This window comes from Leiobunum rupestre, chromosome 4 (genome assembly GCF_980474605.1).
Source record: "Leiobunum rupestre chromosome 4, qqLeiRupe1.1.hap1, whole genome shotgun sequence".
In the NCBI taxonomy this organism is placed as follows: domain Eukaryota; kingdom Metazoa; phylum Arthropoda; class Arachnida; order Opiliones; family Sclerosomatidae; genus Leiobunum; species Leiobunum rupestre.
Window position 1 is genome coordinate 55620856 of NC_143387.1, and position 11452 is coordinate 55632307.

Consider the following 11452-nt stretch of genomic DNA (forward strand, 5'->3'; position numbering starts at 1 on the left):
ACACAGTACAAGATACAAAAATATTATTCACGCGTGGATACCGCTTCTCTCGTTTGGTGAGTGGCCTGGGGTAAGCTTTTACAGCTTTACGCGTCCCAGACTCCCAGTCCGGTTACTCTAGGTAGGCTGGGCTTTTCAGCCTTAATAATCCCACCGAGAGTAGAGCGCGGAGAAGACTGCCCTCTCGACCCGCGTGGGGCTCCTTTTATACCCCGCTCGGGGTTTTCCCCCTCCTTCCTTCTTCTGTCTCCTGCCACCGAGAGCCGGTGAAGCGACGTGCCGAAATTTCCTTTTCTCTCCCATTGCACCATGATGGTCAATGCCGTTTCCCTCTCTCGCCGTCCTGTCCGTCCGCGGGCGCGACAATATCCAGTTCGGTTGTTTAGAATCGCTTCATTTGCAATTCCGTTTGTAAGAGTCTTTGCACGCGTGCTTCAGTTATTGGATTTTATTTAATTGATTAGACCAGGAACTTGCACACGCATGGTGGACCACGGTTTGCCGTCTAAGACGCGTTACACCTACAAAATATATCCTCGAACGGAAGAGATCACGTTTTAAAAAAGTCCAAAATCTTTACAATATATATATATATATATATATATATATATATATTAGATTGGTTCAAAAAAATGCAAATATCGACATGTTTTGGTGCACATGGATTTTCTTGTTCATTTTGACGAGAACATGACCCATGAAAAATTTTAAGTTAATTCATTAATATTTAGCACTGCCTCAATGAGGTAAGGTTTTACCACTATGAACTAACCCATTTATAAGCAAAAATCAGTTATGTCCCTCAAATACTTTACTTGAACGAAAAAATTTATATTTATTACTTATTTAAGTTTTTACAGGATTTATTATATTACAGGATTTATTATAGAAATAAGTACAGGTACACAATAAAATATTTGGCAGAAAGCCCCACTAAACCAGGTCACAACTGCTGAAAATCACAAGTTAGGACCTGGTTTTGTGGGGATTTCTGTGTAAACTTAAGTATTTCGTTCAGTTAAAGTATTTGAGTGAAATAATTATTATATTATATATATATATATTTCTTGGTTGTTTATTCCAGCTGATTTTTTTAGTAATTATTTTAATTACATTAAAGTCTCCCACTCTCAATATATGTTGGGAGACCCTAATGTAATTAAAATAATTACTTAAAAAAATCAGCTGAAATAAATAACCAAGAAATGTTTATTAGAAAGAGTAATCATTAAATATTGATTTTGAGTGAATTCTCTTGATAAAAATCATTTCTTGGTTTCAGTTGATTTTTGGTAAGTAATTATTTTAATTACATTAGGGCCTCCGAATGTTCCCGTTCATAGGCTTTCAGCTATGATCTATATAAATAGCCCAAGGGTACCATTTTTTTGTAATATTTATAGTTTCTAAAATGAAAAGAGCTCAAACATAGAAAGGGGAACTCAGAAATGTTAGCCCAGGGGACCTACTGCCTACATGTAAATGTATAAAGGCTCCCCGGGATGGGAAGATCTCGAATTATCAACTCAAACTTTCTTACTGACTAATAGACTTAATAAGGCTTAAGATGTTGCAAGTGCAATATGCGTTAATGATTATGAGGAATAAAAACGACTTCGTTATATTTGCATATTTAATAAAACAATTGATGATATTTACAATGGGTCCTACTAGTTTCGTTTCGCTTAGCAAAAACATCCTCAGGACCCATTGTAAATATCATCAATTGTTTTATTAAATATGCAAATATAACGAAGTCGTTTTTATTCCTCATAATAGACTTAATAGTGATAATTGAGAAACACAGGGGCCACCAAGTTTTAAAATGTCGAGATTGATATATGGTGAGGAGTTTAACATTTGTTTAACAACTTATAAAATACATCGCTTCGGCTTTCGGCTAGTATATAAATACATTTAATAATAATAATAATCAGAAAAAATAGATCCAGTTAACTAAATAGTATTTCGAATACTAAATAATGTGTGTGTTTGGTTTTACAGTATTAGTTTTAGTTTGCTTGTCTAGGAAACTCGAATACTGAATAATCTTGCTAATAAGACACTTAACAGCTAACTGAGCAGCGCTAAACCATCCGTCCCTCCCCTTGATGACCTTGATACTCAACAATCAAGAAAAACTGCACGAGGTTATTCGACCAGTTTTGTAAACTATTTGAAATATCAAATATTTTCTACCACTCTTATCGAATATTCAACTATACTTGATTAGGATTATTCGTGAACATTTTCGAAGAATCGAATATTCGATTTTGTATTCGATCGAATTTCTTTCTTTTCAATGAAAATATTTTCTAATTACGCTTTCGTAGCATCTCTATAAAAGAAATTGTATTGATGAGCAACTGATTGGTGACGTAGCCGCTGCGACGCCAAAATAATAATCAGCTAGGTTAATACCCAAGGCACCACCTTAGGCCTAAGTCATCGAGCGACCTTTAAAGCCATTAGTTCAGGTGGCCGGGTTACAACGCGTAGGAGGGTGGTGGCAAGCCCTGCATGCCACGCGAGCCAACAGCTCCGTACACTAACTATTATCATTAACCCCAACAAGTTTTTATGGAAGGGGAAACCGAAGAACTCGGGGAAAGCCCCTTAAACCAGTTGAGAGAGAACTTGCAAACTCAACGCATCACTTATTCAGTCTTAAGATAGCTTGGTATTTACACTAGTTACACGATAAAATATCAATATCATTTATAATAACATAAGTATAACAATTAACAAATACGGTCACCGACCTGGTTTTTAGATTGATCGCGCAATAGCTCTTTCTATAAAATAATATATACGCCACCATGTATAAAAAGTGTTATTTTTTGGAGCGCGTGCTTCCTAATATTTCCGTGTACATAGAGGGTCTCGTGCCTTTTCGCGCGAGCTCAACAAAAACATAAATATGCGCGAGCTCTCTAACCTTAACTGCACGATGAATCTAACGTAATCACGTGACCTCTCGTATTTTATATAAAGAGCTATTTAGGGTTACTTCTCAGCACAGATTCCCCTAATATTTCCCAGTTTAAATATACTATTATCATAAGTAATATAATAACAATAAGCATGTCAATTGACAAAAATTATCATTGAACTTTTTTCCAGAGTGGTTTAGATCTCAGCACAGAGCCCCCTAGCGTCAAAACATACCCGAGGGACGATAATATTATACTCAGTTCGGTTGCGAGTCCAATTCGGAACTGGTTCAGTGTAAAAAAACGTTCCGTCAGAAAATTATTATTAAAACAATAGGAAGTGCCGTACTTATTATTTTTATGATACTTATGGTAATACTTACATACTTCTTTCTCACAAAAATTAATTATAGACTATTGCTTTTTGTTTAAAATAAAAAAGAATTTAGTCGAATCTCCTTTATAACTATTGACAGGATGGAGTTTAGATCAATGCAATTTTAATTATTGACGCGCTGAGATACGTTTAACTGTTGACACGAAAATATTTTACACTTTGATCTTTTCCAAACGTTTAATATTAAATTTTAACTAACTAAGTATTTTTAGTACCAAACAAGTGTCTTTAGACAAATAATTTGTTTACGTTTTTACTGCTAGAACTACAATTACGATTTCGGTTTCCATGGTTACGCGGGACCTGTTCTGATAAGACTGTACGAAATTCATCTTTAAAAGTTATATGGCTAAAAATAAATAATTATTAGCTAACTCACCGTAACTTGAATTAAAAAGGATCGTGTTGACAGAATAAAATTAATTTTAAACAACTTCAAAGGTTTGTTTGTTACGAGTAATCATACATTTCAATTTCGCATCAGATTCGCGAAAAAATTCAATTGCAATATAGTTGCCACCACTAGAGACAGATGCCGCCACGGTAGAACGATAAAGTTGATAAAGTCTCCTTATTGAATGAAATTGGTCCCGCGCCAGCCAGATTTAGTTTTACCTCTATTTATTCCCAACTCAATGGTTAACTCTTGATTCGTATTAATTTCGGTTTGTTTTGTGTTCATTAGGTCATTAATTTTGGTTGGTATGAATTTAAAAGTGAAACATTTTTGTTTGCTATTTTTAAAACACAAAACGAAATATAGTCGTAAACGATTTTAAATGTTTTCTTAAGTTTGAAACAAGAGAGGTCAAAACCCCTATATTGGATTCGCCTTCATTTGTATTAACTAAATAAATGATAAATTTGAGCCTAATGAATATACTGCCTTAAATAAATATGTTGATGGACAATTACATGGGCGCCATGCTGGTATACCAGACTGCTATACTCCCCATGTTGGAGGCGTTTTCCTTATGAAGTTACATTTTGACCTCGAATTTGAAATTTTGCGTGCTTCTAGGCCGAAAAAACGAACGTTTTTGTTTTAATATAACAATTTTTTATACGTAGAAATAGCTATACCCACAATTCCCAAGTGCAATTTATCGCGTACGGGTATGGAAATTAGCTTTTATTTGACTCGATTTTCTCATCATTTTCTTAAGGAAAACGCCCTCCGATTCTGAGCGCTATTTCGATAACTTCGGTTCATTTACTTCGGTTCATTTACTTCTGGGTATACCTTATAGAAAAAAACATGGGTGACGTCACACTGGCCAGTCCCTATACGAAATCCTTTTCTTATGAACGTCATAGAGATTGATTGAGATTTGCAAAGGTTACAAACGGGGACTAAATAATTGCAACTGGGCATACGACCGTTTTATGACGAGGACTTAGTGTCAATTTTATTTCGTAAATTATAATAAAATATTTTTGATTGAACAAAAATTAGTTAAATTATGAAACCGTGCGTACCTATATTATCTTCAGTAATCATAGAAATTAAAACCACTTTTACGTAGTGAAACTAAAGTATTTTATTTAAAAATATATTATCTTTATCAACAGATATTGTAGTGGATTAAGTATTTTTAAATAGTTTAATTTTCTTCACGGGGGAAACTGACGGGTAATAAAATTTATAATATTTCCCGCTGCATCTACGACAGAGGGCGAAACTTTACCGTTTATTCCCATTCGACCGAAATCCCATTCGACCGAAATCCCATTCGACCGAATCCCATTCGACCGAAAGAATTTTAAAATTTAGCCCAATTGGCGGGGTGATTTGGTATTTTATTTATAAGGTATGTACTATCGAAGATCCATGTTTAGGTTAGGTTAGGTTAGGTTAGGTTAGGTTAGAGTTGGTTAAGTTTACTATTTCAGTTTTGGTTCAGTTACTTTTCTTATTACACCATCATGCGTTACTATTTTTACTTTACACATCGCGTTTCGGCAAGGAAAATAGCAATTTGTATCTTTCTTTTTATTAAGACGGAATAAATAATTATTATTGATGTATAAATACCCTCCTTTATTAGCTATCCGCTCCATTGCAAACGACTTCCGTAACTAAATTGAAAACATAGCAAAAGCCAATTTATATAGCAGCGTTCGGTCGAATGGGACACATAAAAACCGCACGTTTCGGCGGAATTCGGTCGAATGGGACACATAAAAGCGTTCGGTCGAATGGGACACATAAAAACCGCACGTTTCGGCGGAATTCGGTCGAATGGGACACCTCAAAAACCGCCTTCGGTCGAATGGGATTTCGGTCGAATGGGACTAAAGCAAACTTTACGGGGTCTTTAAGGTGTAATACGGAAAAGCATTCGAAGGGTTTCCTTTGTAGCCGCCACTCGATTGAACTAAAATCCTTAAGAGCACTTTCAATTTCTATAAAATAGGCAAAGAGGCGCCTAAATTGTGGAAAGGCCTAATTACAGCTAAATACGTGCAGACGTGGGCAAAATATCGAGTGAATTTTAGCCTTCCACTCTCGCTCAAGAGTGAAAGTGACAAAATCAAATCATTCTACTCTCGCTCAAGAGTGAAAGTGTAAAACATAAAAATTATCACTCTTCTCCGTTCTCACTCTCGCAGTTGAGCGGTTATTGCAAAGAGTGGATTTTTCACTTTTTCGTCACTCCGAGAGTGGACTCTCGGCGAAAGAGTGAAGCTAGTCAAGGTCACCATTTTCACTCTTTTTATTAGCGCGAAATTCAAATTTCAAGGCGGGAAATTCGAATTTGGTATAGAAAATAGACTTTAAAGGGGAAGGTGTTGCTTTTGTTATCAGTTTCAATTACAGTTATTTGTATAAATCAAGTTATTTGTATGATATTAAGCTACAAAAGTCGGACACGCACAAAACTAGCCTATCTAATCAAAAGTATACAACACATCTCTTATATTATTGTTTAAAACACGCATCTTCGAAGGCTTCAGTTAATTTTTCAAAATAAATATTACAAGTTTCTAAAAGGATTACATCAATAACATATATTATGACTTATAATTAAGTACCTAGATGAAGAAATACACGTATAAAATTTTGAGTCGTGATGCGGTTTCGGCGGAAAATGACGTCTAGTACAAATTGCGTCTTTCGTTAAAGAAACGAAATTTCATTAAAAATCCACTAAAAGTAATTCAATTTTACTTCATTAGAGGGTGGCGCGCCAGTCTCTATGAGAATCATGAGGGCCAAATGGTGTGGCTTTCATGTGTATACACATATACGTTCCTGGTAGGACTGGTAAGACTGCAAACGCAAAATGTTTTATTGTTATATCACTCCTTCATTCAGTATATATAGGCGGTCAATCAGCGTTCACACACTGTTTTTGTGTGAAAATCCGTTATTATCTTTTAGCAATTAGGATGCTAAGCAAGACGGTTCAGTTTACATTGCAAAAACAAATGTGATCAGTGGTTTGAAATACCTAGTAATTCGTATTTGAAAGGTGGGTTTAGTCTTTGTAAAAGTTTAAAGGGGGGGGGGCTGAAGGATGAATGAGTGTAATTGAACACAGTAAACATCCCTTGTCGACGTAGGAAACCGGGTAAGTTCTATTTTGTATATACCATTTATTTTGCAAATTGAAAAAGTTACTCAATGAAAACACGTGGCTATGTTTATGAAATTCTCCCCTCCCAATAACGAACACCCCCTTTTGGTCATCGTTCTCGTCAATGCGAGGGAGAAGGCGGGCGGTCGGCCAGCGGGCGAATATGTTCTATTGTGCGTAAGAAGACCGTCTAGTAGAAGAATGACCAAAGGCGTCACGCGTATAAACGCTACCGGTGACGTTTTTGACAGCAACCATTACATATTGTATGTAGTAGAAGCGCAAGAATCTAAATGCTTTTCATATGTTAAAGTTTATAAGGTATAAGAAAAATAATTGCAATTTCAAAAGCATTAAAATAATTTTATTTTTTATTTGCATATTAACGAAACGACAAATATTTGAACTACGGATTCTAGGCAATAACACTTACCAATATAAAGATGAAATAAACACTTTGGGATACGATTGTTGACAGCTGCTTAGCTATCACATTTCTTAACTTCTAGAGAAGTAGAAGTTACGCATGAAGGCATTTCAAGGAAACATTCGCCAGAAAAAATTGGAAGACTAGACGTTTCGGTTCATATCGGGTGCTTAATGCTAATTTTGGTAAGCGAAGGAGTTTTAAGCGGTGACGTGAAGACGCAAGCAGGAGGTGCAGAAACTCTCGCACCCTATAGACTGGCATGGCACCCTGTAAGGAAACGCTCCCAATAAAATAAACTTTATCCACCAATCCCACTCATAATTATTTATTGGATATGAATTTTCTATACCTGGAACTCAAATAAACCTCTACCTGGTATAACCCAATGGCTGACACCACAATAAACAATACATTTCAAGGTGACCTTTTTCAAAAGGGGGGTGGCCCTTAAAAGGGCCGTTTTTTTTATCGTCAAAATTTAAATGGCATCTTCAGAGTCTTCAAGCTTGGGTCGCTTGGAGGAGCAGGAACACTCAGCGCTGGATTCTATAACGAGTAAGTATCGTAGATTAAAATATGTGAAATATTATTAATTTTGTTTTGCGTGTTTTACCTCGCTTCCGTGCTGGGAGCTGTAACGATAAAGCGTAAAGCGCTTGGTTCGCCGTGTCCAGTTGATTTTTTAGTTTTTTTATCTTGAACTCCAATTTAACGTTAAGGAGCTTGGCGTCCAAGAACTGGTCATCCACTTTAAAATAGCGCTGGTCTTTCTCAGCAAGAATTTCGTCCTTTTGAACGAGTTGTTCTGCAAATTACGAATTTAACATTTAGATAACCATGTGTTGGCAAATGGTACCGAACTCAAATTAAGGGACGCACTGATTTAAAATCAATTTAATCTTTTAGTATTTTTAAAAGTCAAATATATTTATATATGCAGGGCTTAAAATTGTAAACTTATAATTTATTATTTATGTAATGTAACTTAATTTAACTAACTGGACCCGGACCCTTTTGTAAACAAGTTAAACTTAAAAGGTGTTTCCAATAAAAAGAATTTTATTATTATTATAACCTATAGGTGAAAACAGTATTAAAATTTTACGTTTTAAAGCACGGTTTTCTGCTTCGAGCTTTATTATCTGTCGCTCTTTGCGCCTAGCTTCCTCTTTCGATTCAGCTTCCGAATCTGAACTCACTATATTATAAACGGAAAATATATATTATGTTTCAATGCAATTTTCAATTTAAAATTAGATTATGATAAAGAAAGCTGAATATTACCCGAAAGTTTACTGGCAGCGAGCCTGGCCTTCCACTGATCCATCTCAAACAGAAGCTGAGTGTCCTCAGGATCCGTAAAAAGGTCTAGAGATGATGTGTCCATGTCAAAGCCGAAATGATAAATGAATATTCCTTATCCCGTTGTGTCCGTTTCGGGCGTTGCTGTAACTAGTTGTCATCCCCCCTTTCAAACTGACCCATCTTTTTACCCCTGCTTTATAGCTCCTAGGTGCAGTCCAGACACGAAGACGCTTCTTTGTGCATCTTGACAAAACTGTACGCGATTTTTGAGGGCTGGGGATTTTCCGGGTACCTGCTGGATATTTTAGGCCCTTCCCGCACTCGCTTATTTAGGCACCGTTTTCTTGGTATAAATCATCACAGCCTTCAAACGGAACCTGTCAACTCTGGCGCCGACCGTCCTGTCAACCGCGTTATGCGAATAGGCATACAATCAAAGTATTTCAATAGTAGTTTTCTTGTCCCAAATGTTGAGACAAAAAGAGCACATATAAACCACCATAAAATATATTAATTTTATTTTAATTAACATTTGGATAATTCACTGGGTTATCAAGGAACGAGGGTTTTTGATCAAATTTGAACTCTTATTTAGGGGTTCAAAGTTAATATTAGCCGAATGATTATTTATATCGAAATTTATAGTAAAATGGTAAAAACATTATTTATTTTTCACTTTTTAGGTTTGATCTTTCGGTGGCTTTGAAAAAGTTTGATATTTAAAATATTGAAAGAGAAACGATATATAAATTATTTGCCGAAAATTTAATTTCGATTGAGATAATTGTTTGATCTTCTAGTCTTAGCTTTAGATTCCGATACTTCCGGTTGATATTTCTAATGATGAATTTAGATTTCATTAAAGAGATACCGCCAGCTTGGGCACATTTTGATTTTGTGATTTAGGGTACATCAATAGATAGATTTTTATATCCGGAATTCTAAAATATATATGTTATTGCTCTTAAAACAAATATTTAATGATGAACTCTAACACACTTATATGTTAATCAATTCGCCGAAATCTTACTCATTGTTGACGTTATAAATAAACATCTACCCGCAAATGATGTCAATAATAGGCACCCAAGAAATGCAGGGAAGCTTACCCTACCATTTAAAAACTTGAATTTGCTAGTTAATATTTATATTTAAAGTAAAATCGTCCTTAACCCGACTCTTCGAATGTTACGTACGTCCACTTTTGGAATTCTCTAGTCAGATCTGGAATCCATTCAAATTATAGGATTTTATAGGACTAAATATGCTATTTCATTTACTAACTTTATGCTTTTAAAAAAGAAAATTATATTTAGTGAAATAAATCTTTGATTTTAACTTGAAAAATAGAAACTATTTAACTATTTCATCACAAAAATATACGAGTAGCTAACCATGTTAACAATAACAAAAGTATAGACTAGTGTGACTTTGTATAGGAATTTATCCTATCGCTAAATCTAGCAATTTAACAGAGTGGCAGGATTTGAAATGGCCAAAATATCTAAATTATAGGATTTTTTAGGGATTTTATAGGAATTATAGGACCTCACTAATACTAAATTTAACTACTTTCTAATTGTATAACATTCTTAATCTGTCCCAATGATTCCCCACTCTGATTGACAATGTGATCAATTACTTTATTTACTTGTGAACACTACAGAGCTGTTAAGGCTACCCAGCCCTAGCTCTTACTGGAACAGGAGCAAAAAAAAAGGATCGGGATTTCATTTAAAGTAGCTTTTCTTTACACATGTAGACTTATAACTGTATTTCGGTAAACAGACGGTTCGTTACTAAATTAATTAATTATAATTGAACAACGGATAAAATTGTTTTATCTAAAAATAATTTATATCTCTATTATTAAAATGGGTTTATAATTAATATAATTGAATTATTGGATTGAAATTGGAAAACTCGATTAATTGATGTAAATTCAAGACGATATGGTTAAATACTAATAAATTGAGACAATTCCGATTAAAACACAGAAATAATATCTTAAGTTGAGTAACTGCAATTATATTTGGGTTATTGGACTAAATTAGATAAGTCGATTAAGTTGGGTAAAATCAATGTCAAATTAAATCAAAAACAGTAAATATAAAATCGCGATTCCGGTATTCATAAAAGTAATTCTAGTTTTAATTTTATTCTTAACGCATTTGCTATTCATATGCTACTATTTGGTTTATCCCCTACGGTCCTTCTTTCCGCCGCTATCAGCCAATACATTCCAGACAAGCTGGCGCCTCTTTGGGCTCTTGGACGATTTTGAGGCGACAGTTGAAAGGTTTTGGAAGAGTTGAGTGGTTTTCCCCGAAGTGTTTAATTGGCGAAATGGATTTTGGCAAGACTGACCCCAGCGTCGGAACTTCAACCCCCGCGACATATTGGCGACGATTCGGTTTTGCTCTTCATTTCAACTACAAAGATCAGGGAAGGAAAATAACCCATGGTCAGGGGGGGGGGTGCTTGAATTGTACGACACCTTTTACCTTTTATTCTAGCGTCCTAAAAGAGTATAAATAGAGTAATCGAATTTCAGTATATCACAGTTTCTTGTCAACCGTTCATTTGAAAGGCTATAAAACTGCTTACCAAGTTTTAGTTCGATATTTCGTTCTTCTTCATCTTTGGACATCCAAAATGTAATGTTTCAAATTTAATATTTATTTATTTTTTATTGTCTTTGTCTCTATACTGACACTCCTCCAATTATTCGGGGTAATAGGTCAGGAGACACCAATTCGCCCATTTTAGGTGGAGTTTTAGCAGTTCCGGGCTTCTCCTGTGAATC

The 11452-nt window shown here is 35.1% G+C and overlaps 1 long non-coding RNA gene across 1 annotated transcript; it reads right to left on the reverse strand.

The window, feature by feature from the left end:
* Nucleotides 1-10969: 10969 nt before the first annotated feature.
* Nucleotides 10970-11270, reverse strand: LOC149948365 (uncharacterized). Its single transcript, XR_016480620.1, has 3 exons — nt 11254-11270; nt 11151-11166; nt 10970-11078 (listed from the first exon to the last, which is right to left on the reverse strand). It is a non-coding gene; the product is annotated as an uncharacterized LOC149948365 (long non-coding RNA).
* Nucleotides 11271-11452: the final 182 nt, after the last annotated feature.